Below are 21,869 nucleotides of genomic sequence, written 5' to 3' on the forward strand. Positions count from 1 at the left end.
TCAGATAAGGGAACATTTGAGTGGAGATACGAATGAAGTGAGAGAGTTAGCTCTGCAAGTATCTGGGGAATGAGTTGGCCTAGTACAAAGGCACAGAGACAGGAGCATGTTTGATATATTTTGGAATAGCAAGGATGTAGGCATGGAGGCAACAATCTCAAGAATATTTATTCCGTAATTTGGGCGCATGAGGGATTTTATTTATTTACAGTTTATTTTTCTCAGCTTTCCTAGACAGACCCTGAGAAGAATCTGGCTTCTGTAGATATGTAGAGATGTTTCCACGCTCTTCATTGAGCTCTAACAAAAGTAAGCACTATTTACTCAGTTGTATACAACTTGTACTGTCTCTGTTTTTAGAGTCAGATTGGGTTTGCACAGTAGTCATTGGTGTCTAAGTATGGAGTATGTCCCTGTACTATTTCAATTTTACTTTTCACTCATTCTCCGGAAGTTTTTCATCATCCCTAACTGAAACTTCATACCTATTAAACACTCACTCCTCATTTTCTGTTACCTTCAGCCCCTGATAATTGCCAATCTACTTTCTGCCTCTTATGAATTTGACTACTCTAGGTATCTGACATAAGCGGAATTATGCACTATTTAACCTTTTCTGACTGTCTTATTTCATTTAGTATAATGTATCCAAGCTTCATCCATGTTGTAGCACGTATCAGAATGTTCTTTTTAAGGTGAAATACAATTATCCATTGTGTGTGTATGCTATTAATACATTTTGTTTATCCATTCATTTGTCCATGGATACTTAGATTGTTTCCATCTTTTGGTTATTGTGAATAATGCTGCTATGAACATGAGAGTTCAAATATCTGTTCAAATCTCTGCTTTCATTTCTTTTCGATATCTGTCCAGAAGGGAAATTGCTAGATCACATGGACATTTTATATGTTTCTCTCTATATATTTGAGGAATTGACACGCTTTTCCACAGCAGCCACCTCATTTCACATTCCCACCAGCAATGCAAAGGAGTCTGGTTTCTGCACGTCCTCACCAACATTTCTCCACATCCTTGCCAAACACGTTTTTTTGGTTGATAATAGCCATCCTGATGGGTGTAAAGTAGTATCTCTCTGTGTTTTTAATTTGCATTTCTCTAATGATTGGTGATATTAAGCATCTTTTCATTTGCTTTTTGACCACTGGTATATATTTTTGGAGTTCTATGAATTCATTTTAAGATATGATTTAATAAAAATTTTTCGAGATTTATTTGGTGGACTTTTTAAGGGTTTAGAAGGCAGCCACCATATCTGTTACTGCTTTTTAACTCTTTAATTCTATAATTGTAAAACCTCTCGGTTGTCTATAGACTATGTATCTATAGTAACTCCAAACTTAGGAATGAAAAAAAAAACATTTTTAATAATAATAAATAAACCTTTTGGTTCAAATTGCTATGAAAACAGTTCAGAAAAGCCAAAGACTATCTTGGCCTGTTTTGATTTTTTTTTTCTTTTTAATTGGAAGGAAAGGAGTATATTAAATGGCTGACTGTGCCTGCGTAGTAGATTTCTTTTGTTTCGTAGCTGAGAAGAGCAGAGACCAGAAGAGTCAAAAGTGATGAAGAAACAGAAAAGATGTTTCAGATATCAGTGTAGCAGTTGGATTTGACTAGATGGAGAGTGGCAAAAATCAATAATAGTGATGGATGATGAGCTCCAGAATTGACAGCAGAGAGGGCACCCAGCATCAAAATGAAAAAAAGTAATATAGCTCTACAGATTGGAATAGTATGGAGGGTAGAATGAGGGAGTGCAAATTGCCAGCTTCATCTCAGTATGTGATTCTGAATTACTCAGTTGACCCTGTGTAATCCACTAAGACTACTGTATTCAACAGTGAGTGCTTGGAAGGTATGCACTGTATACAGTCCTATAGGAATAAGCCAGTTGTTCAGATCATGTACCACATAATTTCTATTTGTAGAGTAATGAGTTCAATTGAGTAATTTGAGTGTGTAATTTAACAATGTCCAAAACGATAACAATTTTTAAAAATATAATCTGTTAAGAAGGAAGGGAATTTTTAAAAATCGAAAATGTCCAATTGCTTATAAGTTCAAGGTAACAATGTCTTTTTTTGTTGTCCTTGTTAGCCCTGAATGTTTTGTACACTGTCATAATTTATTAGATACTCTTGAAGGGTGCTACATTGAGCTATTTTAGTTATAAACCTCATTTAAATCAATTACTTTGCTTTAATTTAATGAATGAAATTGTATCACAATTTTACTTATAACTTCTTGGCAAATTAAAATTGATTACTACAGATGAGATGGCAGATGACTGACTTACTCAAGGTTTCATAGCTAAGTTACAGAAAAATTAGAGACAGAATTGCTATGGTGCTTTCTCTAATATTTTTTCTTGTCTTCATTTTGGGGAAATGATCTCTTTTGTAATATACATAATTGACATAATTTTTGCTTCAGATAAAATAACACTGTGAAGACCATCAAAGCAAAGCTTATTATTGTGTATTTCCATTTCTTCTTATCAGATTATTTATTTTTTACTTGGAAATTGCTAAGAGAGTAGATTTTATCTTATTTTTAAACTTTTATTCCTTTTCAATGTTTATTTTAGTTCAGGGGGTACATGTGCAGTGACCTGAAAGGTAGTTTTCGAATTCTCATCCTTGTCTCAGCCTCCCCATTGTGTATTGTTCCCTTTTTTGTCCATGTGTACTTGATGTTTAGCTCTCACATATAAGCGAGAACATGTGGTATTTGGTTTTTTTGTTGCTGCATTGATTCAGTTAGGATAATGGCCTCCAGCTCTATCCATGTTGCTGCAAAGGACATGATTTTATTCTTTTTTATGGCTTTGTGGTGTTCCATGGTGTATATGTGCCACACTTTCTTTATTCAGTCCACTGTTGATGGGTATATAGGTTGATTCCATGTCTTGGTGTTTTTGAATAGTGCTGTGATGAACGTATGAGTGCATGTTGTCTTTTTATTAGAATGGTTTATATTCCTTTGAGTGTGTACCCAGGAATGGGATTGCTGAGTTGAATACCTGTTCTTTCTTTTTTAAGTTGTTTGAGAAATCTCCAAACTGCTTTCCACAGTGGCTGAACTAATTTACATTCCCCCAGCACTGTATAAGCATTCACTTTTCTTCACAACCTCAGTAGCAGCTGTTACTTTTTGACTTTTTAGTATTAGCCATTCCAATTGTTGTGAGATGGTTCCCATTTTGGTTTTGATTTGCATTTCTCTAATGCTCAGTGATGTTGAGCATTTTTTCATATGCTTGTTGGCCATATATATCTTGTTTTTAGAATTGTCTGTTCATGTTCTTTGCTCATTTTTAATGGTTTTTACTTATTTATATTTTTTTTTGCTTAATTTGTTTAAGGTCCTTAGAGATCCTGGCTATGGGACCTTGGTAGGATACATAGTTTGAAAATTTTTCTCCCATTCTATAGGTTGTCTGTTTACTCTGTTGATAGTTTCTTTTGCTGTTGAGAGGCTCTTTAGTTTAATTACGTCTTTATTTTCAATGTTTATTTTTGTTGTAATTGCTTCTGGAGTCTTCATTCGAAGTCTTTGCTGGGGCCTACGTTCAGAATGATATTGCCTAGATTTTCTTTCAGAGTTTTTATAGTTCTAGTCTTTACCTGTAAGTCTTTAATCCATCTTGAATGGATTTTTGTGTATGGTAAAAGGAAATAGTTCAGTTTCAGTCTTCTGCATAAGGCTAGCCAGTTGTCCTAGCACCCTTTATTGAATAGGGAGTCTGTTCCCCATTGCTTGTTGTTGCTGACTTTGTCAAAGATCAGATGGTTTTAGGTGTGTGGCTTTATTTCTGGGTTATCTATTCTGTTTCAATGTTTTATGTGTCTTTTTTTATTTTTTCTAGTACCATGCTGTTTTAGTTACTGTAGCTTTGCAGTACAGTTTGAAGTCAGATGGTATGATGCCTCTGGCTTTGTTCTTTCTGTTTAGGATTGCTTTGGGTATTCAGGCTGTTTTTTGGTGCCATATGAATGTTAGATTTTTTTTTTTTCTAGTTCTGTGAAAAACGTCATTGGTAGCTTGATAGGAGTAGCACTGAATCTGTAAATTGCTTTCAGTGGCATGGCCATTTTAATAATATTAATTCTTTCTCTCCATGAGTATGGAATATCTTTCCATTTGTGTTGTTTCTGATTTCTTTAGCAGCATTTTGCAATGCTCATTGTAGAGATCTCTCATCTCCCTGTTGAGCTGTATGCCTGGGTATTTTATTTCTTTTGTGGCTATTGTGAATGGGATTGCATTCTTGATTTGGCTCTCAGCTTGGACATTGTTGCTGAAATTCTACTGATTTTTTGACACTGATTTTGTATCATTCCAATTTTAGTATTTGTGCTGCTGGAGCAAGCAGTACATTGATTTTCTATCCTGAAACCTTGCAGAAGTTTGTTTATCAGATCTAGGAGATTTTAAGTAGAGAGTGTGGGATTTTCTAAGTATAGCATCAAATCATATCATATCCTCTGTGAACAGAGATAGTTTGACTTTCTTTCTATTTGGATGCCTGTTGCTTAATTGCTTTGGCTGGAATTTCCAGTACCATGTTAAATTGTTGTGGTGAGAGTGGGCATGCTTGTCTTGTTCTGGCTTTCAAGGGAAATGTCTCTAGCTTTTGCCCATTTAGCATGATGTTTGCTGTGGGTTTGTCATAGATGGTTCTTTTTATTTAAGGTATGTTCGTTCAATGCCTAGTTTCTTGAGAATTTTTAACACCAAGTGATGTTAGATTTTATCAAAAGTCTTCTGCATCTATTGAGATGATCATATGGTTTCTGATTTTAGTTTTGTTTATGTGATTAATCACATTTACTAATTTGCATATGTTGACCCAACCTTGTATACCAGGAATAAAGCCTTCTTGATCATGGTGGATTAGGTTTTTGATGTGCTGCTGGATTTGTTGTGCTAGTATTTGTTGAGGATTTTTGCATCTATATTCATCAGGGATATTGGCCTAAAGTTTTCTTTTGTCATTGTGTCTCTACAAAGTTATGGTATCAGAGTGATGCTAGCTTCATAGAATGATTTGGCAAGGAGTCCCTTCTTCTCGGTTTTTGGAGTAGTTTTAGTAGGGTTGGTATCAGCTCTTTTTTTTTTTTTTTTCTGAGACGGAGTCTCTCTCTGTCATCCAGGATGGAATGCAGTGGTTTTTGAGATGGAGTCTTTCTCTGTTGCTTAGGATGGAGTACAATGGCGTGATCTCTACTCACTGCAACCTCCGCCTCCAGGGTTCAAGCAATTCTCCTGCCTCAGCCTCCTGAGTAGCTGGGACTACAGGCAGTTGCCACCATGCCTGGCTAGTTTTTTGTATTTTTAGTAGAGATGGGGCTTCACCATGTTAGCCAGGATGGTCTTGATCTCCCGACCTTGTCATCTGCCTGCCTTGGCCTCCCAACGTGCATTACAGGCATGAGCTACCACGCTCAGCCATGTTCTTCTTTATATGTCTGGTGGAATGTGAATCTGTCTTTTCCAGGGCTTTTTCTGGTTGTAGGCTTTTTATTACTGAATTCATTTTGAAATTCGTTATTGGTCTGTTCAGGGTTTCAATTTCTTCCTGATTCAATCTTTGGAGGCTGTATCTTTTGAAGAACTTATCCATTTTCTCTAGACTTTCTAGTTTGTGTGGGTAGAGGTGTTTATAAAAGTCTCTGAGGGTTTTTTTGTATTTCTATCAGGTCAGTTGTAATGTCCAGTTAGTCATTTCTGATTGTGTTTATTTGGACTTCCTGCCTTTTTACTTTATTTGTCTAGTTAGTGGTCTGTCAATCTTATTTATTCTTTCGGAGAACCATGTTTTGGTTTCACTGATCTTTTGTATAGTTTTCATGTCTCAGTTTTGTTCAGTTTAGCTCTGATTTTGGTTTTTTCTTCTGCTAGCTTTGGGGCTAGTTTACTTTTTAGGGTTTTTATTTTTTTTTTTGGTTTCTCTAGGTGTGAAGTTAGGTTGTTAATTTGTGATCTTTCTAACTACTTGATATAGATGTTTAGTGCTGTAAACTTTCCTCTGAAAACTGCTTTAGCTGTGTCTCAGAGAATCTGGTATGTCATTTCTTTGTTTTCGAAAACATTTCTTGAATTCTGACCTAATTTCGTTGTTTACTGAAAGTCATTTTGGAACAGATTATTTTATTTTCACATAATTATATGGTTTTGAGATATTTTCTTGGTGTTGATTTCTGGATTTTTGTACTGTGGTTGAGAGTGTGTTATGATTTCAGTTTTTTCTTTTAATCTGTTGAGAATTCCTTTATGGCTGAGTGGTCATATTACAGTATGTGTCATGTGCAGATAAAAAGAATGTGTATTCTGTTGTAGTTGAGTGGAGTGTTCTGTAGATGTCTGTTTAGGTCCATGTGGTCAGGTGTCAAGTTTAAGTCCTGAATATCTTGGTTAGTTTTGTGCCTTGGTGATCTGTCTAGTACTGTCAATGGGTATCAAGATGAGGTCTTCCACTATTATTGTGTGGTTATCTAAGTCTCTTTGTAGGTCTCTAAGAACTTGTTTTATGAATCTGGGTGCTCCAGTGTTGGATGCATGTATATTTAGGATAGTTACGTTTTCATGTTGAATTGAACCTTTTATCATTATATAATGCCCTTCTTAGTCCTTTTTGATCATTGTTGCTTTAAAGTCTGTTTTGTCTTAAAGAGCAACCCCGTCTCTTTTTTGTTTTCTGTTTGCTTGATAGATTTTTCTCTATCCCTTAGTTTGAGCCTATGGGTGTCATTGTGTATGAGATGGGTCTCTTGAAGATAGCATGTAGTTGGGTCTTGTTTCTTTATTCAAATTGCCACTCTGTATCTTTTAAGTAGTGCAGTTAGTCCATTTATATTCAAGGTCAGTATTGATATATGAGGATTTGATCTTGTTATTATGCTGTTAGCTGCTTGTTATATACGTTTGATTGTATAGTTGCTTTATGGTGGCAATGGTCTATGTACGTAAGTGTGTTTTTGTGGTGGCCTGTAATGTCCTTTCTTTTTCATGTTTAATGCTTCCATAAGGACCTCTTACAAGGCAAACCTAGTGGTAGTTAATTCCTTAGTATTTGCTTATCTGAAAACGATTTTATTTTTCTTTCACTAATGAAGCATAGTTTGGCTAGATATGAAATTCTTAGTTAGAGTACCCTTTCTTTAAGAATGCCAAATAAAGGTCCCCAATCTCTTCTGACTTGTAGGGTTTCTGCTGAAAGGTCAGCTGTTAGCCTGATGGGATTCCCTTTGTAGATAACCTCTCCCTTCTTTCTAGCTCCCTTTAAGATATTTTTCTTTCACCTTGACCTTGGAGAATCTGATGACTATTTGTCTTCAGAATGGTTGTCTTGAATAGTATCTTACAGGGGTTTTCTGCAGTTCCTGAATTTGAATGTTGACCTCCCCAGTGAGGTTAGGGAAATTTTCATAATTTTTAATTGTGTTTTCCAAGTTACTTTCTCTCTGTCTCTTTCAGGTATGCCAGTGTGTCACATGTTTGGTCTGTTTATATAATCCCATATTTTTTTGGAGGTTTTGTTCATTATTTTTATTCTTTTGCCTTTATTCTTTTTTTTTTTTTGAGATGGAGTTTCACTCATGTTACCCAGGCTGGAGTGCAATGGCGTGATCTCGGCTCACTGCAACCTCCGCCTCCTGGGTTCAGGCAATTCTCCTGCCTCAGCCTCCTGAGTAGCTGGGATTACAGGCACGCACCACCGTACCCAGCTAATTTTTTGTATTTTTGGTAGAGACGGGGTTTCACCATATTGACCAGGATGGTCTCGATCTCTTGACCTCGTGATCCACCCGCCTAGGCCTCCCAAAGTGCTGGGATTACAGGCTTGAGCCACTGCGCCCGGCCTTGCCTTTATTCTTATCTCATTGAGTTCATTCAAAGAACTGGTCTTTGAACTCTGAGATTCTTTCCTCAGCTTTGTCTATTGCTTCCTCAGTACTTCTGATTATATTATGAAATTCTTTTAGTGAATTTTTCAGCTGTATCAGATCAGTTTGGTTTCTTCTTAAAGTGACTATTTCATCTGTAGGTTCTTATATTGTTTTATTCTATTCCTTAGTTTCCTTGGAGTTGGTTTCAATTTTCTCCTGAATCTTGGCAATCCTCCTTGCCATCCAGATTCTGAATTCTATGTCTATAATTTCAGCCTGGTTAAGAACCATTCTTGGGCAGGTGGTGCAGTCATTTGGAGGTAGGAAGACAGTGTGACTTTTTTTTTTACTTTAGAATTATTGATATTTATTATCTATGATATAGTCAAAGTTAATTTTCAGGAGGAAAGTTTCATTTTGTAATTATTCACTATTTCCACTATGATGGGGAGGGCTTTGGTATTCTTTCTTTTTTTTTTCCTGGTTACTCGTTTCTTTTAAAAAATTTATTTTAGGTTTGGGGATACATATGTAGGCTTGTTACATAGATAACACATGTCATAGGGTTTGTCGTACATATTATTACATCACCCAGGTATTAAGCTCAGTACCCAATAGTTATCTTTTCTGCTCATTTTCTTCCTCCCCACCTTCCTCTCTCAGGTAGACCCCAGTGCCTGTTGTTCTCTTCTTTGTGTTCATAAGTTATTGACATTTAGTTCCCACCTATGAGGGAGAACATGCAGTATTTGGTTTTCTGTTACTGCCTTAGTTTACTAAGGATGATAGCCTCCAACATTATCCATGTTCCTGCAAAAGACATGATCTCATTCTTTTTTATGGCTGCATAATATTCTGTGGTATATATGTACCACATTTTCTTTATCCAGTCTGTTATTGATGGGCATTTAGTTTGAGTCCATGTCTTTGCTGTTGTGAACAGTGCTGCAGTGAACATTCAGGTGTCTGTGTCATTATGGCAGATATTCCTTCTCTGGGTGTATACCCAGTGATGGTATTGCAGCATCAAATGGTAGCCCTGATATTTGCGCTTTGAGGAAACGCTTTACTGCTTTCCACAGTGGTAGAACTAATTTATACTCCCACCGACAATGTCTCAGGGTTCCCTTTTCTCCACCACCTCAATGGCATCTGTTATTTTTGGACTTTTTGGCAATAGCCATACTGACTGTTGTGTGATGGTATCTCATTGTGGTTTTGATTTTCATTTCTCTAATTATCAGTGATATTGAGCTTTTTTCATACGCTTATTGGCAACATATATGTCTTTTAAGAAGTATCTGTTTATGTCCTTTGTTCACTTTTTAATGGGGTTGTTTTTCCCTCATAATGTTGTTTGAGTTTCTTGTGGATAGTGGATTTTCTCTCAATCTCGATTTTTGCAAACTATGCATCTGAGATAGATTTTTTTCCCCGTTCAGTAGGTTGTCTGTTTACTCTAGATTTTTTCCCCATTCAGTAGGTTGTCTGTTTACTCTGTTGATAGTTTCTTTTGCTGTGCAGAAGCTCTTAAATTTAATTAGATCCCATTTGTCAGTTTTTGCTTTTGTGATTGCTTTTGGTGTCTTTGTCATGAATTCTTCGCCTGTTCCTAGGTCCAGGATGGTATTGCCTAGGTTGTTTTCCAGTGTTTTTATAATTTTGGGTTTTACATTTAAGTCTTCAATCCATTTTGAGTTTACTTTTGTATATGTATAAGGAAGGGGTCCAGATTCAATCTTCTGTATATGGCTAGCCAGTTAACTCAGCACCATTTATTGAATAGGAAGTCTTTTCCCCATTCTTGTTTTTGTCAGCTTTGTCGAAGATCAGATAGCCATAGATGTGTGGCCTTACTTGGGGCCCTCTCTTCTGTTCTGTTGGTGTGTATGCCTGTTTTTGTACCTGTACCATGCTGTTTTGGTCCCTGTAGCCTTGTAGTATAGTTTGAAGTCAGGAAACATGATACTTCCAGCTTTGTTCTTTTTGCTTAGTATTGTTTTGGCTATTTGAGCTCTTTTTTGATTCCATATAAATTTTAAAATAATTTTTTCTAGTTCTCTGAAGAATGCCTTTGGTAGTTTAATAGGAATAGCATTGAATCTGTAAATCGCTTTGTGTAGTATAGTCATTTTAATGATATTGATTCTTCCTTTCCACCAGCATGGGATGTTTTCCATTTATTTGTGTGTCATCTCTGATTTCTTTCAGCAGTGTTGTGTAATTCTCAACACTAAGAGATCTTTCACCTTCCTGGTTAGCTGTATTCCTAGGGGTTTGTGTGTGTGTGTGTGTGTGTGTGTGTGTGTGTGTTGTGTGTGTGTGTGTATGTGTGGCAATTGTGAATTGGATTGCCATTCTGATTTGGCTCTCAGTTTGGTTGTTGTTGGTCTGTAGGAATGCTAGTGATTTTTGTACCTTGATTTGTATCCTGCCACTTTGCTGGTTATCAGCTGAAGGAGATTTTGGGCTCAGATTATGGGGTTTTCTAGATATAAAATCACGTCATCTGCAAACAAAGGTAATTTAACTTCCTCTCTTCCTGTTTGGATGCCATTATTTCTTCCTCTTTTTCCTGTTTGCTTATGGCCAGGACTTACAATACTATGTTGAATAGATGTGGTGAGAGAGGGCATCCTTGTCTTGTGTGCGTTTTCAGGGGAATGCTTCCAGCTTTTGCCCACTCGGTATAATGTTGGTTGTGGGTTTCTCATAGATGGATCTTATTATTTTGAGGTATGTTCCTTCAATACCTAGTTTATTGAGAGTTTTTAACATGATAGGATGTTGAATTTTATCAAAAGTCTTTTGAGATAATCATATGGTTTTTGTCTTTAGTTCTGTTTATGTGATGAATCACATTTATTGATTTTCGTATATTGAACCAGCCTTGCATCCTGGGGATGAAGCCTCCTTGATCATGGTGGGTTAGCTTTTTGATGTGCTGTTGTATTTGGTTTGCATCTATTTTGTTGAGGATTTTTGCATCAATGTTCATCAAAGATAGTGACCTGAAGTTTTCTTTTTTTGTTGTGTCTCTGTCAGATTTTAGTATCAAGGTGATGCTGGTCCCATAGAATGAGTTGGGGAGAAGTCCCTCCTCCTCAGTTTCTTGGAATAGTTTCTGTAGGAATGGTACCAGCTTTTCTTTGTACATCTGGTAGAGTATGACTGTGACTCTTATCAGGTCCTGGGCTTTTTTTGGTTGGTAGGCTACTTATTCGTGATTCAACTTTGGAGCTGATTATTGGTCTGTTCAGAGAATTTGTGTCTTTCTGGCTCAGTCTTGGGAGGGTGTATGTGTCCAGGAATATATCTGTCTCATCTAAGTTTTCTATTTTGTTTGTGTAGAGGTGTTTATAGTAGTTTCTGATGATTGTTTTTGTTTCTGTGGGGTCAGTAGTAATATTCCCTTAGTAATTGCTAATTGTATTTATTTGGATCTTCTTTTTTTTTTCTTAATTAGTCTAGCTGTGGCCTTTTTTCTTATTTTTTTTAAAAAATCGACTCCTGAATTTGTTGATGTTTTGATTTATTTTTGTGTGTTTTGAGTTCCTTTAGTTCAGCTCTATTTTTGTTATTTCTTGTCTTCTCCTAGCGTTGGGATTGACTTACTATTGTTTCTTTCATTCTTTCAGTTGTGAAGTTAGGTGTTAATTTGAGATGTTTCTAGTTTTTTTATATGAGCATTTAGTGCTGTGAATTTCCCTTTTAACATTGCTTTAGCTATGTTCCAGAGGTTCTGGTATGTTGTATCTTTGTTATTATTTTCAAGGAACTTCTTGATTTCTGCCTTAATTTCATTATTTACCCCAAAGTAATTTGGGAGCCTGTTGTTTAATTTTTATGTATTTGTATGGTTGTGGGTGATTTTCATTGTGTTGATTTATATTTTTATTGTGCTGTGGTCCAAGAGACACTATGACTTTTTGAGTTGCCAGAGTCCTGGTTCTTCATCTTTGTGGCCTGATGTTCCTTTTTAATCTTTGTTGTTGCTGTCCTTTAGAAGAGGCTTTTTGCTTTTATACTTCTTGATGCCTTTGAGGGTTTGACTATTCTTTATGTTGGTGTCAGTCAGCTGTCTTCATTTCTGGATGATCTCACGGGACCAAGGCTCAGTTCAGCACTCCTACTTTGCATCTTCTAACCCTGAAGGGCTGTGACCAGACCCACAGCTTTGTTCTCTGGCTCCTTGAGGTTAAGCACCTGCTGTGCTGGAGGAGTTGAGGTGTTTCCAGTTCACTGGCAACAATATTTCCATGGAGGGTGCTGGCAAAAGCCCTTCATTAGGCCAGTGACAGAGGCCAATGACAGATCTGTGTTCCTGAGTGTGCACCAGCAGGGGTGGGGTTATGATAAAGTAGTGGAAGGAGGTTGTGGGCAAGTGCATGCTGGCAAAGTGGTGCGGGGAGGCTATGGGTGGGTGTGTGCTGATGGGGGCCTGTATTAGTCTGTTTTCATGCTGCTGATAGACATACGCAAGACTGGGTGAGTTATAAAAGAGGTTTGTTGGAGTTGCCGTTACACATGATTGGGAAGGGCTCACTATCATGGTGGAAGGCAAGGAGGAGCAAGTCACACCTTACATAGATGGCAGCAGGCAAAGAGAGAGCCTTGTACAGGGAAACTCCTGTTTTTAAAACCATCAAATCTTGTGAGACTTATTCACTATCACAAGAACAGCATGGGAAAGACATGCTCCCATGATTCAGTTACCTCCCACTGGGTCCATTCTACAATATGTGGAATTTCAAGATGAGATTTCGGTGGGGACACAGCCAGACCATATCAGGCCCATCTGCAGAAATTCTGTGATGGTTAGGTAATGTTTGCCAGCTGATGGTGGCCATTGGGAAGTGCCCCTGTTGGATATCTGAGACGATGCTACAAGCTATGTGGTCAGGCAGGGATGGTAGAGGCTGGCAGATGGGGCGGAGATACTCCCATCTGGATTAACTTGCCTGTCCCTGTCCCTCAGGGAAGTTAGCCCAGTTCCGTTCAGGTCTGACAGTCAATATATGCTAAAGCTGCCTAGAGGAGCATGGTGAACTTTGTGGGATAGCTGTCCCTGTCTGTGCTCCACTGCAGCCATTTCTGCGTCAAAGCCTCTGGGCTCTGCACAGGCTGGAGTCCTGTCCCTGCTGCTTCTCCAAGCAGCTCTCCCTGCCAGCTCAAATGTCCATGGGGGCCATCTGGTCTCTTGTAGCTAGGATTCTGGAGGTCCATTGTGAGAGTAGGCCACTCCACGCCTATTTAACTCATCCCTTCTCCAGGAGCTGCTCAAGGCCAGAAATGAATCCTGGTGCTCAGCAATCCTGTGTTGAGTTCCGAGCTTCCTCCTCCTTCAGACGAAGGTCTGTATTCTCTCTCTGTTCACTCTCAATGCCTTCCTTCCAAAGATTTGCTTGAAGTGTGCTGGTGTTCTTGATGGTCTGTTCTCTCAGTCAGTGGAAGAAGCTGTTCCTCCCTACATCTGGTTGGCCATTATGGCTCTTCTCTCTCTGTATATTTATTTTAATCATAGTCTAGATTGACAATGTACCAACCCTTGCTTTACTCAGAAGTTAGAGAGGTGCTAACAAGACTAAGACTGTGGATTTGGGCCTTTGTAAGGCCTTTTAATAGCTCCTTATGGAGATGATTATAACTACCAGTGTAACTGCTAACTACTTGGAATATAGCTAGTATTCCTACTCCCTGCCAATCATATTGCCATCATATATAATCAGGTATAAGAAAACAGTAGAAAAGATACTTGTAGCTCAGGAGACACACTACTTGTGTTAAAAAAGAACAATTCAGGCTGGGCGTGGTGGCTCACGCCTGTAATCCTGGAACTTTGGGAGGTCAGTGTGGGCAGATCATGAGATCAGGAGATTGAGACCATCCTGGCTAACACAGTGAAACCCTGTTTCTACTAAAAATACAAAACATTAGCCAGGCATGGTGGTGGGCGCCTGTAGTCCCAGCTACTCGGGAGGCTGAGGCAGGAAAGTTGCTTGAAGTTTGCAGTGAGCCGAGATCATGCCACTGCACTCCGGCCTGGGTGACAGAGTAAGAGACTCTGTCAAAAAACAAACAAACAAACAAAACAAAAACAATTCAGAGTAAACATCCAAGTTAATGAAGGAGTACAACTGATACCCCTTTACCCTACAAAGCATAACATAGTTTTATATGCTTATATAAAATGTGGAACAAGCTACAATTGTGACCAAGTGTATACCTAAGATGAGACAAGTAAAATATGTGAAAAGATTGATTGTTAGATTAGATGCTCTCTTGATTTGAATTATTCTTTTTTATATCATCATTTTTGCCTGTATTATGGAAATGACTATAGAATTAAGTAGTTTGGAATTTTGTTAATAATCTTGATCCATTTGGAGTAATACACTGATTAATTGGAATACTTTCATTAAATGATCATATCTGAGAATTGGTGGGAAGAAAGGTCAGATCAGGCTGGTTGAAGACTTTGGAATAGAAAAGAAAGAATTTATTTTAGTAGGGTTTGGTTGAATGAGGATAAGACTCTGGTCTCAGAAGAGATGGAGAGCAGGAGAGATAAATGAACAGGGAAAGGCCTAAGGTTTAGATGAGGGAAAAAAACATGGCAAGAGTCAGGAAGATTTTCAGTTATTTGAATCAGTAATAGATGGATACCTAGTCAAAAGGCAATCTGGACTTCATATTTGAGGATATTACCTTCTGGTTGGGTGTCTACTATGAAGATAAGACTTTAGTATAATGTTTTGTATTATAATAGACAGAAGTATGTATAGGATGCTATGGGAGTGTTGGAGAAAATTATCTCTAAGTTAAGAACCTGAGGATGGATCATTTAAAATAAAGCAGAAAGACATTTTAGATAGAAGAAATAGCTCTTAGCAGTCTGGTGTTTGTAAAAAAACAAAAAGTAATTTGCAATTACTGGAGGAGAAAATTTGATTGTAGTGAGAGATGGAGCTGAAGAAGGAAATAGGAGCCATGTCATGGCTATGTGTGTATGCATAAGATATGGGCAGAGAAGGCTCGTATAGTTTGCTGAGGAGCTTGAACTTGCCTCTGTAAGCAGTAGGAACTATTGAATGGTTACTCTTATCTCCTGTTTAGTAAAAAACATAATCTGGCCCAAACAGAAGTATGGCCTTTGCCCATACTTTATGGATGATGATGCCTTGGGCCATAGTGATGGTGTGATTGAGGATCGTGGTTGGCCATGTCCATTACAGTCTTAGGGTGGGGGTTGCCCATGCCAGAAATGCTAACTATGTGACTTAGGGTGGGGCTTTTGGTTAAGTGATACTAGTTAACCTGGAGACTGACCTCAATCCTGTGGGCAGTCAATTAGTCATTCATGCCTAAGTAACAGAGCCCCAAGAAAAACTCTGAACACTTTCTTCTGTGAGCCTTCCTGCTTGGCAATACTCTTGTGTGTATTGTTAAACAGACACCAGGAGAATGATGTGACTGTGACATCATGGGGAGAGGACTGTGGCAGTTCCACGTTTGGTACACTCCTAGTCTCTGTCTTAGGTGCTTCTTTTCTTTGCTCCTGTTAATCTATATCCTTTCCCTGTTATAAACTATAACTGTGAATATAACAGTTTTCAGTGAGTTCTGTGAGTCCTTCCAGCAAATTGTGGAAACTGAGGGTGGTTTTGGGAATCCTCTGAACTTAACAATGGTGTGAGAAGTAGTAGTTTCTTTTGTGTTCTAACTCTGTACATGCAAAAAAAACCCTTTGCATCATCTTTCTCTGCTTATTTCTTTCTCTAATTTGGGACAAAATTGGCCTTTCTGTTTGAAAGCAGGGATAAATGTACCATGTTGTTGAAGTAATGCATCTTCTAATATGAGAGGATATTGGGGAAAATATCATGACTATTATTATAGAAATGTCCCTGAATATATTATAATCTCCAGATACTTTTCTAATTGCTGTGGACTGAATTATGTCTTTCTAATTTGTATATTGAAATCCCAACCCCAATATGATTGCATTTGGAGTAAGCAAGTAATTAGGGTTAAATGAGGTCATAGGATGGGACCTTGGTCTCATAGGATTAGTGTCTTCAAAAGAAGAGACACCAGAGAGGCCATCTCCTGGTCAGTTTTTCTTTACTTTCTTTACCATGTGAGGACATGATAAGAAAGCAAAAATCACCAGGAAAAGAGCCCTTATCAGAAACCAATCAAGCATGTTGGACCTTGATCTGATCTAGGATTTCTAGCCTCAAAAGCTGTGAGGAAATAAATTTCTCTTGTTTAACCAACTCTATGCAGTTTTGTTATGGCAGCCTGAGCAGACTAATACAAATTGTAATATCATGAATTGGGATGTTGCTCTACCAAATACCTAAAATGGTAGATGTAGCTCTGGAACTGGAAAATAGAGAGGGCCTGGAGAACAGAGTGTCATACCAGAGAGATTATATTTGAAACTTAATGATGGAGTGAAATTTGCCTTCCTGAGTTTTGCACTTGTTTGGAACACATCACCCTTTTTTTTCTTCCTTCTAATGTCCTCCCTTTGAAATGGGAATATTTATTCTTGGCCTGTCCCACCATTGTATTTTGGAAATACGTAGCTTGTCAGGTTTCATAGGTTCAAAGCTGGAGAAGAATTTTGCCTTAGGGTGAATCATACCTTGTTATTACCCCTACCTAATTTAGATGATATTTACACAAAACTTTCGACATTAGGCTTTAGAGTTGATGCTGGAATGAGTTAACACTTTTGGGGCTGTTGGGATGGAACAAATGAATTTGCATGTGATAAGGACATGAATTTTGAGGAGGCCAGTGGCAGAATGCTATTGACTGAATTGAATTTCCCCCAAATTCGTATGTTGAAGTCATAACGTACAGTGTGACTGTATTTGGAGTGAAGTCATTAGGGTTAAATGAGGCCATAAAGGTGAGACACTGATCTACTAGGATTAGTGTCCTGATAAGAAGAGACACCAGAGAGCTCTCTATTTCTCCAGTAAGAATGCAGTCTTCTGAAAGGCAGGAAGAGAGCCTTTACCAGAAACTGGTCCTTTAATATCTTTTTCTGGGATTTTTAGCCTCCAGACTTTAAGAAAACAAATTTCTATTGTTTAACCCACCCTGTCTGTGGTATTTTATATGGCCGCTCAAGCAGATTAATGTACTAATTCATAGCTGATCTTTTATGTCATTGTTAACCAGCAGTTAGATTACTTGTGATCTAGTAGAGCATGGTTTCCTATATATTTCTTTTAAAGTTGAGTCATCTGAAATTGTTCAAAAACTTGAAGAAATGCATAAGAAGGACCTCAATGAGGACTTTTAGATTATGTATCTTAAATGAGTGAGCAAACAACACAGGTATATCAAAATAGGAGGAAGAAGGAAAGATGAAATGAAAGGTTATAGAAAAATAATATACCTGTGTCATGTTTTAAGAAGATGTAATACAGCTTTTCCCTTACATTTAGAAAAGAGTTCAATTGAAAATATTTACCTTCTAACAAGATTAATCACAGATTTAAAGAGCTGTGTCCTTTAGAACTTTAAAAAAAAATAGATTTACCCATAACCTGTTACATTGAGGTATTTGTAGGGCTGTAAAGTTAAAAGACATTTCAATTAGGTAAAAAAGCAAAGGAGCGGTCAGGCACGATAGCTCATGCCTGTAATTCCAGCACTGTGAGAGGCTGAGGTGGGTGGATCATGAGGTCAGGAGATCGAGACCTCATGATCTACCTGGCCAACATGGTAAAACCTCATCTCTACTGAAAATACAAAAAATTAGCCAGCTGTGATGGCATGTGCCTGCAGTCCCAGCTACTCAGGAGGCTGAGTCAGGAGAATTGTTTGAACCTGGGAGATGGAGGTTGCAGTGAGCCAACATCATGCCTTTGTACTTCAACCTGGGCAACAAGAGCAAAATGACATCTCAAAAAAAAAAAAAAAAGCAAAGAAGCATTACAACTTAAACTATTAGGTATATATTCATCCATAATTATGTGTGTATATGTGTTTCTACCATTTTTTAGGCATGGTGAAAGGGTTTTGGTAAACATCTCTTCAGTTGAAAATAAAAAAATCTAGGACAGAATCCATATTTGAGGAACTAAGTATAATATTTGAATTAAAAGCATTTGATTATGTTTTTTACTTGTAGAATTGAAATCAAATAAGATTATAGAAATTTGCCAATAAGATATCAGGAAAATGCATAATAGAGAAAAATGAAAGACACAAAAATAAGACTTGGAGTTACGTGTTTATAAGGAACGTAATTACCAGTAGTGACAGTAGAGTTAGTCCTACATAGTCACGATATATCAGGAAGCATGCTATCCAAACTTTTTTGTGTCATAGGAAGATATATCATGATTTTTAAATGAAGAAATTTCAAGCACAAAGATATATACATAGGCAGTAAAAACTTAAGAGCAGAGGAAAATATTATCATATTTAGAAGTTTTATCATAGCTCACCACAGCTTCGACCTCCTAGGATCAAACAATCTTCCTACCTGAGACTCCTGAGTAGTTGGAACCACAGGCATGCACCACCACAACTGGCTAATTTTTTGTATTTTTTTTTGTAGAGACGAGGTTTTGCTACGTTGGTCAGGCTGGTGAAGCGATCCTCCTGCTTTGGCCTCCCAGAATGCTGGGGTTATGGGTGTGAGGCCCTACACATGCCCATTATTTTTCTAATGCCAAGTGCTTTGAAGAGGTGTCAGTTCTTGTGCCAGTATAAGAAAGTTATAGTTCAAATGAGGGTAGCCATGAAAGCTTGGTTTTGGAAAGTATTTTTGACCTGAGTCTACTTTCTGAGGGTTTACTATTTTCTTGGAACACTGGAGTCTTATTTTTATTACTAATATTGTTCTTGGCCTAGATGTTGCAAAGCTGTATAGGAGGTTATCAGTCAATTATACTGTCTATAATATTACACAGAGCAGAGTTTACAAATTGGAGACTCCCAAACCAAGTGGGGGGGGTCCACAATCTTCAGTTTTTAAAAACTAATTTCCATCTAATTTAAGTGAAAATTGGGCGTTTGGTTTCTCCTGACAAATATGAAGTTCCAGTCACACTGTGGCTCCATTCTATATGGAAACAGTGTGGCAAACAGGAACTCCCTTGAGATGAGTAATGTGTTTTCCAGTTTGCTGCAGTCTCCACTATTCATTCCATATAAGCTATGACTTACAGGGCTTCACTGCCTACGTTTGCTGTTAAATTTCTGATGCCTATAGGTATCCAAAGTTTTGATTCCTGCATTATACAAAATTTATCATGGGTATTGTTTGTTTTTGCTTTTTTTTGTGGCTATTCTGTACCCTTTCATTTTATTCTTACTGAATACCTACAGTGATTGGAGTCTGGAGTTCAGAGCGGACTCCTCTGAATAGTAGCTTATACCATGCATTACTTGTTTTCCCCATTGTTCTCCAGTAACTTCCCTTAAGCTGCTGTCAAAGTGGCAGTGGCCTGTAGATTGGCCTGAACTTTAAACAGGATGGCTCTAGATTTGGTTCTAGGACCCAGCAAAGTTGGTTTCATTGGAGGCCATTTAAGTCTCTTCCCTCTAGCCTAGAAGCATTAATGGTCTGTGTCCTGTTCCTTCATGGTCTTTTAACTACTTTCTTCAAGGTGGCCAATAAGTTAAATCAGTTTGTGCTAAGTATTTGAAAAGTGGTTGTGACTGGAATATTATTTATAGGTAATAACTTATTATTTTGAAACAGTGAGTGATTGTAATGGTGAAATTTTATTTGTATTACAAATACTACAAGAACTGCTAAAGAAATTAGACATTTCAGTTTCATAATTGAAAACAAACTAAAACTACCTTATTTATTCTGGATATATTTTCTCAACAAGAAACGTGTAATTATTTTTATCAAAACAAGCATATCTGTTTGTGTTTTTAACTGTTTTAATTACAATATAAAGTTTCTGTCTTGCACGCTCACTTCCTTTCTCTTTGTCTCTTGAAATGAAGAAAGACTTTCAGTCAGGTCAACTCTTAATTATGAACTGAATTACATAAGCTAATTTTTCACTATTTTTTAAATTCAAAAACTGTTAAGGAAAGCATTCCTGTTTTGGTAAATCCAAAGGAAGCTCCTTCTTTACATGGAAAATAAATTATTGCTGAAGTGGAAAATTAGGCAATTTAGTGATGATAATTTTAGTGATGTATGGGATGCAAGGCTGGTTTAACATACGCAAATCCGCAAATCAGTAAACGTAATCCATCACATAAACAGAACCAATGACAAAAACCACATGATTATCTCAATAGATGCAGAAAAGGCCTTAGATAAAATTCAACACTCTTCATGCTAAAAACTCTCAAAAAACTAGGTATTGATGGAACATATCTCAAAATAATAAGAATTATTTATGACAAACCCACAGCCAGTATCATACTGAATGGGCAAAAACTGGAAGCATTCCCTTTGAAAACTGGCACAAGACAGGGATGCCCTCTCTCACCACTCCTATTTAAAATAGTATTGGAAGTTCTGGCCAGGGCAATCAGGCAAGAGAAATAAAGAGTATTCAAATAGGAAGAGATGAAGTCACATTGTCTCTGTTTGCAGATATCATGGTGGTATAATTCAAAAACCCCATTGTCTCAGCCCCAAATCTCCTTAAGCAGATAAGCAACTTCAGCAAAGTCTCAGGATACAAAATCAATGTGCAAAACCCACAAGCATTCCTATATACCAATAACAGACAAACAGAGAGCCAAATCATGAGTGAACTCCCATTCATAATTGCTACAAAGAGAATAAAATACCTAGGAATACAATTTGCAAGGGATGTGAAGGACCTATTCAAGGAGAACTATAAACCACTGGCTCAAAGAAGTAAGAGAGGACACAAACAAATGGAAAAGCATTCCATGCTCATAGATAGGAAGAATCAATATTGATTCATTTTTAAAAATTCAGTTTCTGATTTTGGGTTCCTTATTCAATTGAATATCTTCTCAGATGAAGAGCATTTATGCTCTTCTAGTAGATTTACTCCAGAGTTTATGTTTTGTTGTTTTTTCTTCAGAATAGCTCTTATCCAGAACTGACTGAAAGTTTTGCTGATTCATTGATTAAATCATCTCAGTATTCTTGAGTTTAAGAAGTCAGCTCCAAAATAATGATAGGGTGAATAGTCATTTTAAAAGGGAAGGAATGGATTTTGCTATGTTTGCAATTATTTGAGGACTTTCCAGAAGCCTGGCATCTATTGTATAGCATATAACTACTATTACAATAGAAACCAGAATTGTGAAAGAGGTCACTTCTATTCCCTTTCAGTTCTGTGGTTTTGTGTTTGGCATTTTATTTAAACTCTTTATTATAATATGTTTGTGTATTTAGTTATCTGGATAAGGTAAGCACTGGAGGCTTACAGCTTACTCTGAGATGCTTTGAGAGAGAGAAAGGGAGAGAGAGTTCAGTGTGTGTATAAATAGTTTTAAACCAGTAATTTAAAAAATACATGAGTATTTTTAGTAAAAACAAAACATCTTAACTACATCAAGAGCAATGCCACAGGTTTTTAAAAAGCTGTTCCAATTTATGGATAGCCAGATTTCAGGTATTTATTTAGAGACAAAGTAGAACCTGCGGTCTTCTATCAAACCGAGTGGATAATATTTCAAAGGAACAAAATATAGACATTTAAAGTTAAGTATACGCCTTTAAATATATTCTGAGACTAAGCGATAGTGCTAGTTCTTTGTCAGTCCAGGCAGCTTTATAATTTTCTTACTGCTGATTTGTGTACCAATAAAGGACACTTGAAACAACATCTGTTTTTCAGTGAAAGGAAGTTTAACTGATGCAGAAAAAGCAGTATTTTCAGCATTTGTCACTTAAACAAATAGAAATGAGTTTAACAAAATGTTATATTCAGACAAAGCACCAAATAAATGTTTTGTGCTTGTTTTATT

The 21,869-nt window shown here is 37.2% G+C and overlaps 1 protein-coding gene across 14 annotated transcripts in view; it reads left to right on the forward strand.

Moving 5' to 3' along the window:
- The window catches only part of FAM172A (family with sequence similarity 172 member A), a 490,654-nt gene that overhangs the window by 1,914 nt on the left and 466,871 nt on the right, over positions 1-21,869 (forward strand). The gene's annotated exons all lie outside the window — the stretch shown is intronic.

Source organism: Sapajus apella, unplaced genomic scaffold, assembly GCF_009761245.1.
Source record: "Sapajus apella isolate SASKATOON/1434 unplaced genomic scaffold, GSC_monkey_1.0 scaffold1, whole genome shotgun sequence".
Taxonomy (NCBI): Eukaryota; Metazoa; Chordata; class Mammalia; order Primates; family Cebidae; genus Sapajus; species Sapajus apella.